The 13815-nt window shown below is 47.0% G+C and overlaps 1 protein-coding gene across 2 annotated transcripts in view; it reads right to left on the reverse strand.

Annotated features, from left to right (window-relative positions):
* The window catches only part of BICRA (BRD4 interacting chromatin remodeling complex associated protein), a 76244-nt gene that overhangs the window by 41906 nt on the left and 20523 nt on the right, over positions 1–13815 (reverse strand). The window contains exon 1 of one of the 2 annotated variants that reach the window (XM_060084625.1): positions 11557–11637. The exons of the other annotated variant lie outside the window; for it this stretch is intronic. The gene's annotated coding sequence lies outside the window, so the exon portion shown is untranslated. Of the gene's footprint in view, positions 1–11556; positions 11638–13815 lie in introns of those variants that run through there. 2 annotated transcript variants of the gene reach the window in all.

Consider the following 13815-nt stretch of genomic DNA (forward strand, 5'->3'; position numbering starts at 1 on the left):
TGGACTTTGGAACCAGACCTTCTGGGTTCAAATGCCACTTAATTGATATGTGACCTCAGGCGAGTCACTTCAGTCTCCCTTTCCCTATAGTTTCTTTCTCTATAAAATGGGATTAAAAGTAGTGCCCACCTCAGAGGGTTGTGAGGATTAAAATGAATGGATGCATGTAAATAGATATGCATTAGGCACATGCTTACCATTTTTACTACTTGTGGCCTCGCCAGGCGATCAAGGTCAACATCAGCCATAATAAGTCAAGTGCATAGTATGTACCTTTGATGTGATAAGATGGGAAGGGCACTTTATCTAACCCCTTATCTAATCATGAGAAAGACATCAGACAAATCCCGAGAGAGGCAAATTCTCCAAAATCCCTGGCCAGTAGTGCACCAAAATGTCGAGGTCATCAAAAGTAAGGAAAGTCTGAGAAACTGTCACAGCCAAGAGAGGTCTAAGGAGACATGACGACGCAATGTAATGTGGTGTGCTGGGTGGAGTCCTGGAACAGAAAAAGGACATTAGGGGGAAACTAAGGAAATCTGAAGCAATTCTGGAGTTGGGTTCATAGTGATGTTGGGTTTTCGCTGTGACAAACATCAACCAGGTTCTGTCCCCTCTGTGCCCCTGATTCTGCCCTGGTTCTCCTACAATTTCATCCCCACATGGTGACCAAAGGGACCATGTTAGAATGCAAGTCCGCTCACGTCCCTCCTCTGCTCGGAGCTCTCCCATGGCTCCTGCCTCACTCTGAATCAAAGTCCAAGTTCTTACTGTGACCATCTGCCCCCATCCCACCTCTGTCCTCACCTCTCACCCTCTCTCCCTCCTTCACTCCCCTCCACCCACACCAGCCTGCTCCATATTCCTCCAATGCACCAGGTACACACCTGCCTCAGGACCTTTGCACCAGATGGTGAGGCTCAACCTGATTCTGTTGGCAGTCGTGATCCCCACCCCCTCACCCAGCACTTCCACCTCCCTCTCCTGCTTTGCTTTACTTCAAAGCTCTGATTACTATCTCACGTGTGACTCTGATTTATCTTATCTATTGCCTGACTCTGCGAGGAGGGAGTGAGCCCAGGAGCCCAGGTTTCGGTAAGTTTTGTTCCCTCTGTGTAAACATGGACTGAATGACAGAGGAGGACCGTTCTCAGTGGTCACATACGATTCTGAACAGAGTAGGTGTGTGACCAGGTTTGGGGGAGGGCGTGGCGGGCAGGGGGGACACATCACAGGCTGACCAGGGACCCATCGGGAAGGGCTCACAATGGGGGACCGGCCACTGGGATGACAGCAAGGCCCAGGGGCCCAGAGGGAACCTGTCAGGGGCAGATTGGAGCGTAGGTGAAAGGTCACAGGTGGGGGAGGGGTGAAATTGGGCCTCACCACAGAAAGCTGCTCAGAGAAGGGAGAACTGAGCAGAGGTGCTGATAGGGCCGATGACATAGAGAACGTCTCAGAGACAGTCAGACACGGAGAGAGAGAGGAGGTGGGCGCATCTTCCCAGGACAGTGGGGGGATGCTCCACAGGACTTACCCACCCCCCCAACCTGCACACCAACCCAGGAGGCAAATTAATCCAATCAGTCTACACCAGTGGCTCCTGCCCCAAATGCCAGGAGCCACCCCAATATGGAAGACAATAAAAACTCCAGGCAAGTGTGCAGAATGTGTACACACACCACCCCCGACGAACCCTGTCAAGCTGGTTAGGAACCCTCCACAGGGACAGGACCCCCAGACAACGCCCACATCCCCACCGACATCGTGGACGGCTCGTTCACAGGCGCTGTGGAAGAGAACATCTCTCAAGTTCACAGAGCAAGAGTTAAAGAACCAACACCAGCAGCAGGGACTGCCATGATGGCTTTCAACCCTCACTCAGAAAGGAGGGTTCTAGAACATGCGATGGGGGGCACACCTCCGTCAAGAAGGGAGGGGAGGGCTTCCCTGGTGGCACAGTGGTTGAGAGTCCGCCTGCTAATGCAGGGGACAGGGGTTCGTGCCCCGGTCGGGGAGGATCCTACATGCCGCAGAGCGGCTGGGCCCGTGAGCCATGGCCGCTGAGCCTGCGCGTCCAGAGCCTGTGCTCCGCAATGGGAGAGGCCACAACAGTGAGAGGCCCGCGTGCCGCCAAAAAAAAAAAAAAAAAAAAGAAGGGAGGGGAGCCTACAGATAATTTCTACCTGGCATCACACAGAGCCTGGGGCTACTCTAATTCCACCCTTATGAATAATGGGGCAGATGTAGAACATTCTAGAATGTTCACAGCACCCTTGAACTGGAAACAACCCAGATGCCCATCAATGGAAGAATGCATGAATACGCTGCGGTCCATCACATAATGGAATACTACACAGCAACGAAAAAGGAACAAACTACTGGTATGTACAACATGGAATCATCTCACCAACATCATGTTGAGTGAAAGAAAACACCACTGTACAGTTTCATGTATAAAGTACACACCCACTTTTAACTATGGAGTTAGAATCAGGATGGTGGTTCCCTGGGGGTTGGAGGGGTGGGGGGCAGATGGAGGGGCCAGAAAGGGTTGGGGCATCTTCTGGGAGGAGGTCATGTTCTGGGGGGTTTTTGTGTGTTTTGTTTTTAAATCTGGGAGCCAGTTACATGGGTGTGTCCAATGTGCAAAAAATTCATCCAACTGGACATTTATGATGTGTGCTCTTTTCTCCATGTTGTAATTCAACAAAAAGTTCCCCCAAAGGGGGAGAAGACAGAAGAATACAAAAGAATAACTGTCTCCCTCATCTACTACTGGTAGAATGTAACATGGTGTGATCGCGTGGGAAACAGTCTGGCAGCTCCTCGAAGGGTTAAACAGAGTTACCCTATGACCCAGCAATTCCACTCCTGGGTACATTACCCAGGAAACATGAAAATACGTATGCACTGAAAAACATGTACACAAATGTTCACAGCAGCATTATTCGTAATGGCCAAAAGGTAAAAGCAATCCAAATGCCCATTAACTGATGGATGGAGAAACAAAATGTGGTCCATCCACACAACGGAATATTACTCAGCCACGAAAAGGAATGGAGCACTGACACATGCTACAGCATGGATGAACAGAGAAACCATCATGCCAAGTGAAAGAAGCCAGGCACAAAAGACCACATGTTATATGATTCCCTTTATATGAAATGTCCAGAATAGACAAATCCATAGAGACAGAAAGTACATCAGTGGTTGCCAGGCCTGGGATGGATGGGAGTGGCGGGGGAGGGTGACGGCTCAGGGGCACAGTGTTTATTTTGGGGGTGATGAAAATGTTTTAAAATGAAATGGTGATGGTTACACATCTCTGCGAATGTACCATAAACCAGAGTCGTACATTTTAAATGGGTGAATTGTATGATACGTGAATTGAACTCAATAAAGCTGTTTAAAAAAAAGTAACTGTGAGAGTGTTAGTTGATCATTGCTAGGCGGAAGACACGTTTTCTACTCTTCTGTATGAACACTCTATTTCAAAATTAAAAAAAAAAGAAAACTAGCAAACATGTACTGACCACACCCAGGCACTTGATTATTCCCATTTTACAGAATGAAAATTGAGGCAACACCCCCCTGAGCATGCCCCAGGTCACAAAGTAGGTCTGCCTGGAAGCCGGGCTTTTGGTTGTTAAGTGGCTGGGTCCTCCCGATACCCTGCTTGTTCTAGGGGGCAGAAGCATGAGAGACTGGTTTTGGGGTGTGGCTGGGACAGAACTTCCAGCCCTCTCCCCTGCACATGTGCTTCAGCAAATGCCTCCTACTGCTTTGCTGAAACCATTCCTTCATTCAATTCAAAAATCAATAAATATTTCCCGAACCCACATTATGCCTGAATTTCTTCAGCGGCCTCCTCAACAGTCTCCCCACCCCCACTCCCAGTCTAGGGATCTGGTTTGACCCTGAGTCACCTCCTGTCCCTCCTCTGCCCTGAATCCGAGCAGAGTTCTTGTTTCACTCGGAGTCAAAGCAAAGTCCTCACTGAGGCCCACCAGGCCACATAGGAACTGGCCCTGCTCCCACTGCCCCCATTCCCTGCCCTCCCTCCTTTTTCCATTCAGCTCCAGCGACATGGGCCTCCTCAACCTTCTTCTCCCTTGCCTGTCTGTCCAGGGCCACCTGGCAGGGGACTGTTTCCAGTTTCTTTTGGGGGGGAATGAAAATGTTCAAAAATTGATTGTGGTGACGGTTGTACAACTCTGTGAATATATGAAGAGCCACTGGTGAATTGGAGGGTATGCAAATTACATCCCATAAAGCCATTTAAAGAGAAGCACTAGAGGAGGCATAAGGTGGGAACACGGATGCTAGGGTGCTTGCAGAAGAGACAGGGTGGTCTTGAGAGGTATCTGGATTGGGATGTAGGCTGGTGGGGGGAATCACCACAGCGGCACATCAGCTGGGGGGCCTCAGTTAGCTGCCCACCACTTGGAAAGCCAGCAGGATCTCTGAAAAGACCCCAATGTGGTGACTTTGTCAACTTTACAGAACACACCTACTGCAAATAACAAGAATGGACTCACATGTTGCGAGAAAATGTTCACAACACATATATCAGACCAGGACATATATTCAGAATATATAAAGAAATACTACAACACAATAAGAAGACCAACAACCCAATTTAAAAACGAGCGAAAGGAGACCTACAAAGGGCGCATAAGCCAATGAGATATTCGACATCTTCAGTCATGAGGGAAATTTCAATTAAGACCATAATGACACCACCACATACCCATTTGAAAATGTGTAAGACTGATAACAGCAAGGGGTGGTGAGGATGTGGAGCAACTGGAACTCTTATGCACGGCTCGGGGTGATGTTAAATGTTCCGGCCACTTTGGAAAACGGCTTGACAGTTTCTAATAAAGTTAAACATATCCTCATCCAACCCAGCCATTCCACGCCTAGGTATTTACCCAAGAGAAAGGATGGCATATGTCACACAATGATTAGTACCCGAATGTTCACAGCAGCTTCATGTGTGATGGCCGAACACTGGCAACAGCCCAAAGGTGCACCCACAGCCGAAGGGATAAACAGATCGCAATGTATTATGTCTGCACAATGGAATTACTGCACAGCAACAAACAAAAAGCAACGAACCACTAAGATGTGCAACACAGATGAACCTCAAAATCACTGTGCCGGGTGGCAGGAGCCAGACACCAAAGAATACAGGCTGTGTGATTCTACTTACATCAAACGCTAGAAAATGTTCTGTGCCTTGACTGGGAAGGCGGTTACACAATAGTACTGATTTGTCAAAATGCATCCAATAAGTACCCTTAAAATGGATGTATCACTTGGGGGGAGGGATAAATTAGGAATTTGGGATTAACAGATACACACTACTATATATAAAATAGATACACAAGAAGGACCTACCGTATAGCACAGGGAACTACACTCAATACCTTGTAATAATCTATAATGGAAAAGAATCTGAAAAAGAATATATATATGGGGTTTCCCTGGTGGCACAATGGTTAAGAATCCGCCTGCCAATGCAGGGGGCACAGGTCGAGCCCTGGTATGGGAAGATCCCACATGCCACGAAGCAACTAAGCCTGTGTGGCACAACTTCTGAGCCTGTGGTCTAGAGCCCGCGAGGCACAACTACTGAAGCCAGTGAGCCACAACTACTGAAGCCCACGCGCCTAGAGCCTGTGCTCCACAACAAGAGAAGCCACCACAATGAGAAGCCCGCACGCAGCAACGAAGACCCAATGCAGCCAAAAATAAATAAATAAATAAGTAATAAATGAATAAATAAATAAAAGAATATATATACATATAACTGAATCACTTTGCTGTACACCTGAAACATGGTAAATCAACTACACGTCAATTAAAAAAATTAAGTTAAAAACATTTTTAAATGGTTGTATCACATTAAATATAAATTATACCTTAATGAAGTTCATTACAAAACAAAAACAAAAACAGACTCTAACTCCAGGCTGCCTGGTTCAAACTGTGGCTCCACAAGTTACCAGCTGTGAATTGGGGCAAGTATCTTCACTTCCCTGCCTCAGGACCTTTGCACTTGCTGTTCTCTGTCAGGAACACCCTTCCTGCAGATAGCTACGGGGCTTCCAGCTCACCTTCTTCAGGTCTTTGCTCAAATGTCACATTTTCAGCGAGGGCAGGTTAAAATGACCACTCGCACCACCAGCCCTCTCCACCCACTTTCCCTTTTTCTCCACTGCATTCAGTACCTTCTGATGAGTCCTATCATGGGTCTCCCCCACCAGCCAGTCAGTCCCCAGACAGCGGGGATTTTTGTCTTGTTCATGCTATAGCCCCCCTCCTAGAATAGTGCCTGGCACACAATAGGCACTTAGTAAATAACTGCTGAATAAGTGAGCTAAGGGATACATGTTACTCCCATTTGGGGATGTGAATTGCAAAATGCTCAGTAAGTATCTAGTCAAGGAAAGAAGGAGAAAGCACAAGGGAAGATGGAAAGAAATGGGCTTCACCACTAACCTCAAGGATCTGAAGCTCAGAGAGGTGAAGGCACTGGCCCCAAGTCACACAGCAAGTAAGGGGTGGAGCTTGGGCAGGCTGACACCACCAACTACCTACAATGCACACTGCATGCTGCCCCAGAGAAGGGCATGAGCCCAGACCACCATGAAGCCCAGATTTCATCCCCTGAATGACAGGCAGCAAGGAGGATTGGTGGTCTCTGTACACAAAGACTTCTCAGTCAAGACAGAGAAAGCAGGGGCAGAGAAAACAGGTAGGGAAGAGGGAAGGAGAGTGTTTCGGGGAAAATTAAAGACAAGGCAGTGAAAACCAGTGGTCCCATCCGCCAAGTGGAAACAGAGATGAGAATTTAGATGCACACCCCACCCCATTTAAAGATGTTCAACATCATTAGCCATTAGAGAAAGGCAAGTCAAAACCATAATGGGGGGTTTCCCTGGTGGCGCAGTGGTTAAGAATCCACCTGCCAATGCAGGGGACACGGGTTCGAGCCCTGGTCCAGGAAGATCCCACATACCGCGGAGCTACTGAGCCCGTGCGCCACAACTACTGAGTTTGCGCTCTAGAGCCCACGTGCCACAACTACTGAAACCCACGCACCTAGAGCCCGTGCTCCGCAACAAGAGAAGCCACCGCAATGAGAAGCCTGCGCACCGCGACCAAGAGTAGCCCCCGCTCACCGCAACTAGAGAAAGCCCATGCGCAGCGACAAAGACCCAATGCAGCCAAAAATAAATTAAAAAATTAAAAAAAAACAAAACATAATGGGATACCACCTCACACCCAGTAGGATGGTTATGTTAGAAAAGAGAAATTGGAATCCTCATGCATTACTGGTGGGAAAGTAAACTGGTGCAGCCGTTGGGGGAAAAAGTCTGGCAGTACCTCAATACCTGAACACAGAGTTATCATTTAACCCAGGAATTCCACTCCTAGGTATAGACCCAAGAGAATTAACATACATCCACACAAAGACTTGTGCACAAATGCCCATACCAGCATATTCACAAGAGACAAAAAAGTGGCAACAACCCAAATGTCTATCAATGGATAAATAAAACCTGGTATATTCATATAATAGAACATTAATCAGCCAGAAAAAAGAATGAAGCACCGATCCATGCTACGACATGGACGAACCTTGAAAACATTATACTCAGTGAAAGATGCCAAGTACAAAAGACCACACACATACTGGATGATTCCATTCATGTGAAATGTCCAGACAGGCAAATCTATAGAAACAGAAAGTAGATTAATGGTGATCACGGGCTTGTAGTGGGGAAGGAGGGCTGGGGGAAATGAGGAGACTTCTCATGGAAATGGGATTTCTTTTGAGGGTGATGAAAATATTCTAGAATCAGATAATGGTGATGGTTGTACAACCCTGTAAATATACTAAAAACCACTGAACTGTATACTTTTAAACAGTGAATTTTATGGTATGTGAATTACATCTCCATAAAAAAAAGTAATTAAAAAAAGCACATCCCTTGATGATACCAAATGACCGTAATTTTTACTAGGTTTGACAATGTCATTGTGGCTATGTAAGAAAATGCTTAGTTTTGCTTTTTAAATACACACTTGAGTTTGTAGAATTAAAATGACAGGAGATCTGGGATTTGCTTTAAAATATTGATACTTCAACAGCAACAAAAAAGATATCGATACAAGCAAGTGTGGCCAGATCTCGATCTATGGAACCTGGGGATAAGTAAGGAGGGTTCATTATGCAGTCCTCTCTAATTTTGTATACAGTTGGAATTTTTCATTAATAAATTTTATTTTCTTCTGCACACCCTTTGCCCCAGCAATTCCGCCTCTGGGCTTTTAACTTACACGGTACTCACATTACTCGCATTCATGCAAATCAACAGTGGTACACACGGTACCTCACTGTAGCCTTGTTTGTGATAGCCTAGAACTAACCTAAGTGTCCAGCAGATGGGGGCTGGTTCAGCAAGCTAGGGCCCTCCAATGGAATAAATACCATGCAGCTGAGAAAGACACAGAACTTGACAAGTTAGAACCTCCAGGATATATCATTAAAAGCTAAAGGCAAAGGGCAGAACAGTGTTAAAATAACTTGTCATTAGTGCCTTAAAAAATGGGGGCAGGTGGGGCATGAAGAGAGAGGGAGGGAGGGAAGGAGGGGGAAGGAGAGAGAGAGAGAGAGGGAGAGATGCTTACACATGCACAGAATGTCTGTTTGAAAAGAGGCCCCCAAACTCTAACCATTTACCTCTGGGAAGAGGATGTGGGTACAGATAGCTGGGAGGTGGGAGAGGGAAGGAGACTTTTGACTAGAAATCTCTGATATTATTCGAGTTTTCTACTTGGGTGCGTTGTTCCTATTTAAGAAAAAGAAAAAAAAAATTTTTAAGCCCCAGAGAAAAGCTGTTTCCTACATGTGGCCATGTCCCCACACATCTCCCCTGGGGCTGGATTAGAAGGATCAGGTTGTCCCCTCTGTTCCCTCCCAGGGGTGGGAGGCCAGGCAGGGCTGAGGCTTCCCTGCTGGGAAAGCGGAACCGCCCTGTGGGACTGCCCAGGGCTCCCTGGAAATGATTTCCAGACTCCTAAGCCCTTGGCTGAGGCTGGGGGAGGAGGAGATACAACACAGGAAGAACAGGAAGACTAGGAAGAGAAAGGAAAAGAGGAAGGGGAGCGAGGGAGGGAGAGCGGGAAGGGGAAGCCTGTGTACCTGTAAGCACACAAGGGAAGAACAGGCCTGGGCAGGGGGTGGCTGGAAATGCCATCTTCCACCTCAACTGAAGAAACAGCCACCAAGTAGCTTTATTCATAGCTGACAGAAAGTGGAAACAACCCAAATGTCCACCAATTGACAAGCGGATAAACCAGATGTGGTACATTTGTACAACAGAATATTATTCAGCCATAAAAAGGAATGAAGCAGTGATCCATGCTACAACATGGATGAACCTTGGAAACAATACATGAAGTGAAAGCAGCCAGAAACAAAAGACCACATCTTGCACGATTCCATTTGTACGAATGTTCAGAAAAGGCAAATCCCCAAAGACAAAGTAAATTAATGGTTGCCAGGGATTAGGGGGAAATATACAGGGTTTCCTTTTGAGTGAAATTGTTCTAGAACTAGATTGAGAGGATGGTTGCACAACTCTCTAAATGTACTAAAACCCACTGAATTGTACGCTTAAAGGGGAGAAATTAATGGTATGCAAATATCTCAATGTTTAAAAAGAAAAAAAAAAAGGAACGAAGCTCTGACACATGCTACAACATGGATGAACCTTGAAAACACACTGCACGAAAGCCAGACCCAAAAGGCCGCACAGTGTAGGGCTCTATTTATAGAAAATGTCCACAACAGGCAAATTCATGAGACAGAAAGCAGGTTAGGGGTTGCCAGGGGCTGGATGGAAGGGGGAATGGGGAGCAACTGTTAAGGAGACGGGGTTTCCATTTGGGGGGGATGAAAATGTTCTGGAACTAGATTGTGGGGATGGCTGCACAACTCTGCGAATGTACCAGAAAACCACTGAACTGTATGCTTTAAATGGGGGAATTTTATGGTATGTGAATTATATCTCAATAAAGCTGCTCAAAATTTTAAGCAAGGAAAAACGGAAGGAAGGGAGGGAGGGAGGGAGGGAGGGAGGAAGGAACTGGTCACATGGCCCATCCCCACCCCCACCCCCACCCCCACCCAGACCATGACTCCCAACCTGCACTTACCAGGCTGCACATCCTCCCAGAACATGTTCCCTCAGCACGGCCCCCGCCCCTCAAATGTACGGGGCAGCGCCGGGACCCCCACCTCCAGACCTGGCTGAATTTCCTGGGTGCCCTCCATGACCCAGGTGGGACACCCCCAGCACGTCCCTGGGTCACTTCCCTCTGTACCCACTGCTGGCCCTGGGATGGGGGTGCCACGTGTGAGAGGTGTGTATGAAGCTTTAGCCTCTCATTCTATCCACCACACCCCGCCCCCCAACCCCACCAAAGCCAAAAATGGGCAAGAAAACACAGAAACCACAGAGGCATGTGAAATGTGCTGGGTTTGTAGAATTTTCTAAGTGTGTAAAGTGCTGATTTCGGAGGCAGAAATACCTTTACACTTCAAAACACAAAACCAAGCAAACATAGAAACCTTTAGACTTCAACAAAAAGTGAAAACACACACACACATAGCAAATCAGGCCAGAGGGACCTGAGGGAACCCCCCCCCGCCCCGCCACGCTCTGCGGTGCCTTGGGAGATTAAGCTGGTTAGGAGGTGAGATTTAGGACTGTTATTTCAGCAGGGGGGACAGAAAAACCCACACAGTTCCTAAGCGATTCTTTTATGGAATAATAATCTATAGACATATGTTCTCACGTCAAGCAACCAAGCTATTGATTCCACAGAATTCCTGGGAACAGCTTTCCCCGCTCTGTTCTCTCCCTCCCACCCGACCCCCACCCAGACCCTCTCTTACAACACCCGGTGGACAATTCACCTTCCCAAAATGCTGATGAGCGGAAGCTGCTTTCCCACTGGGCAGGGAGAAAAAAACCACAAAACCAAAACATTTGCATTCATTCACTCAACCAATATTCAGTGAACACCCACTATGCCCCAGGCCCTGGGAGACCCCTCATAGAGCTAAATGCTCCTGGAAGAAGCAAACCATAAATTGGTAAAGAAAGTTATCTACGACGTGATATTGGCTAGTGGCAAGTGGCCAGGAGGAGCTCAAAAAGCAGGATAAGGGAATGATGGGGAAGGGGAGGCTTTAGTTTTAAAACAGGGTGGTCAATACATGTGACACTGAAGCAGAGACTGAAATGAAGGGAGCCGTGCATAGATGGGGGAAAATCATCCCAGGCTGAGGGAACAGTGAGTGCAAAGGCCCTAAGGCAGGAATGTGCCTGACAGGCACCAAGAACAAGTAGATCATTGTGAGGTGGGTGGAGGGCACTGGAAAGGATGTCAGAGAAGTAGCTGGGGGGTGGGGGGTGGGGAGGGGGGCAGGAAGCACAGGAAGCGAGTAGATTTTGTTCTAAGTGTTCTAACCTTCCAGAATTGCCCCAATGCCTCCAACGCGCTTCTGGAACTGGGCTTGGGACACATGGGGAACTGAGGTGGTACTCTCTCAGGAGTGTAGAAGTTGCCCATACGGTTCCTCACATTTCTACTTTCATTTTCAGCGCTTTTCAAATTGTGAGTTGGAAAATTTGAGCAGTGATGAAATCAGTATAGTGAGTCTCAACCATCACTGAAACAAATGAAGGAAAAAGGACAGAGTAAAATTGAAAAAACATATTGAATGACTCAAAGGTGGTTTAGCTAAGTATTCCACAAAACTTTGTTTCAAGTGTGTGTGTGTGTGTGTGTGTGTATCCCTCCTGTATCATGGTGTGAAATATATATGTCTTATCAGAGACTGCAGGTCCAAAGGTCAGGAAAACAGCTAATCCAGATGCCTCCTCCCGTAGACCTGAGACCTTCCCACTCATTCCACTGGCCACCCGGGCATCTACAAATACACACCCACTATGGTGAAGACGGCTGTATGTTTCTCCCAACCATTTTCTTTTCCTGGACTACATTTCCCAGCATCCCTTGTAGCTGGGTGTGGTCACATGACTGAATTCTGGCCATCAGAACATAGTTGGAAGTGACATTCACATTCGTACTTTTCCAGGCCTGGCACAAAAGACATCCCTCCACACTTCTTCATCTAAAGTGGACTCCACAGACTTAGGGGAGGGCAAAGCCACTCTAGGGAAGGAGTCTGGTTCTCTCAATGAGTTCACATGAGGCTGCTCCACCAGAAGCACCCTCCTCACTGGTCTATAACATGTGTGAGAAAAATGCTTTGAAGCCATTTAGTACACTGAAGCCACTGAGAATAAAGGGCTTATTTGTTATAGCAGCCAGCATGACCTGTACTAACTTACACACCCCACAAATGAAGGTTGGTTAACTCAGCAGCCTGCTGAACGAAAAATCTTTTGCTGAAGTTCCAGAGAGGAGAGGAGAGGAAACTGAGTCTCTGGATGCCTCACAGTACAACAGGTGTGCCCAACTCAGAAAAGCCTAGTGAAGCATCAGGGCCACGTCCAAGGCCAGAGATTTAGCATCCACAAAATGCGTTCTAAGCCACACCAAGTTCATATTTTGAAAAGAAAGATAAGCTCTATGGGAATTCCCTGGCGGTCCAGTGGTTAGGACTCAGCGCTTTCACTGCCTGGGGGGCCCAGGTTCAATCCCTGGTCAGGGAACTAAAATCCCGCAAGCTGCGTGGCGTGGTCAAAAAAAAAGAAAAGAAACATAAGCTTAATGATGAAGGGTCCAAGTTGCATCTCGAGCCCAAGACCACACCAATAACAAAGCCCCCATTTAGAAATCGCCATTACCATACACGGGGTACCGGGCTTCCATGACAACGACGCACGGTGGGTACCTTTATCCCTACCTTACCAATGAGGAAAGCTGAAGCCTACAGCTAACCTGACGACAGGAACTGCGGTTCACCACAGGCCACCACAGTGCTTAATTCTACATGACCCTGGAGGTGGGGGCCTGGAATAGATCAATGAGGGTGAGGACGCTGCCTGCCTCATCTACCACAGTGCCCGGCACATGGCAGGAATGCAGGAAATATGTACGTTCATGTCACATTCGTGAACGAACAGCTGCTCTTCTCCCTTGTTACAGACGAGGCAATGAGGCCCAGAGAGGACAAGTCACTGACTCAAGGTTACTCAGCAAATGAGGGAACCACATTTCAGGCAAAGCTCAGACCTCCACCACCCCAAAGCACGCACTGTGTCTCTTCTGCCAGCCTGTTCCCTAGTGTCCCTCACACTCACCCAGGGCCTGATCACACCAGCTTTTAAGCCTCGGGGCCCTTTTTCTGCTCTTCCCAACTTCCTCCCCTCTCCCCGATTAACACACTTTCTTTTGGCTCATTCACATCCTCCTGGGTTCCTCATTCACGAAATATCCAGCCATTCAGCAATTAAGGCTTGGGATATGTGCTGCGTTCCAGGCTCTGTTCTAGAAGCTGGAGGGATGGCTGTGAACAAAACAAAGATCCCTGTTCACGTGGAGCTTACATTTTTGAGGAGAGTAAGGAGGGAAACAAAGAAAGAACAATATGACAGATTATACTAAGTATTTACAAATTTTTAATTTACACGTATTTAGCTTTTATTTATTAAATAAATATTTAATAGATATTAGAATATATATGTCATGTATAGAATTATTTATATTTAAAATACAAATGTTATAAAAGATTAGGACATGTAAAATCAATATAAATGT

The sequence above is a fragment of the Mesoplodon densirostris genome, chromosome 19 (assembly GCF_025265405.1).
Source record: "Mesoplodon densirostris isolate mMesDen1 chromosome 19, mMesDen1 primary haplotype, whole genome shotgun sequence".
Classification (NCBI taxonomy): Eukaryota; Metazoa; Chordata; class Mammalia; order Artiodactyla; family Ziphiidae; genus Mesoplodon; species Mesoplodon densirostris.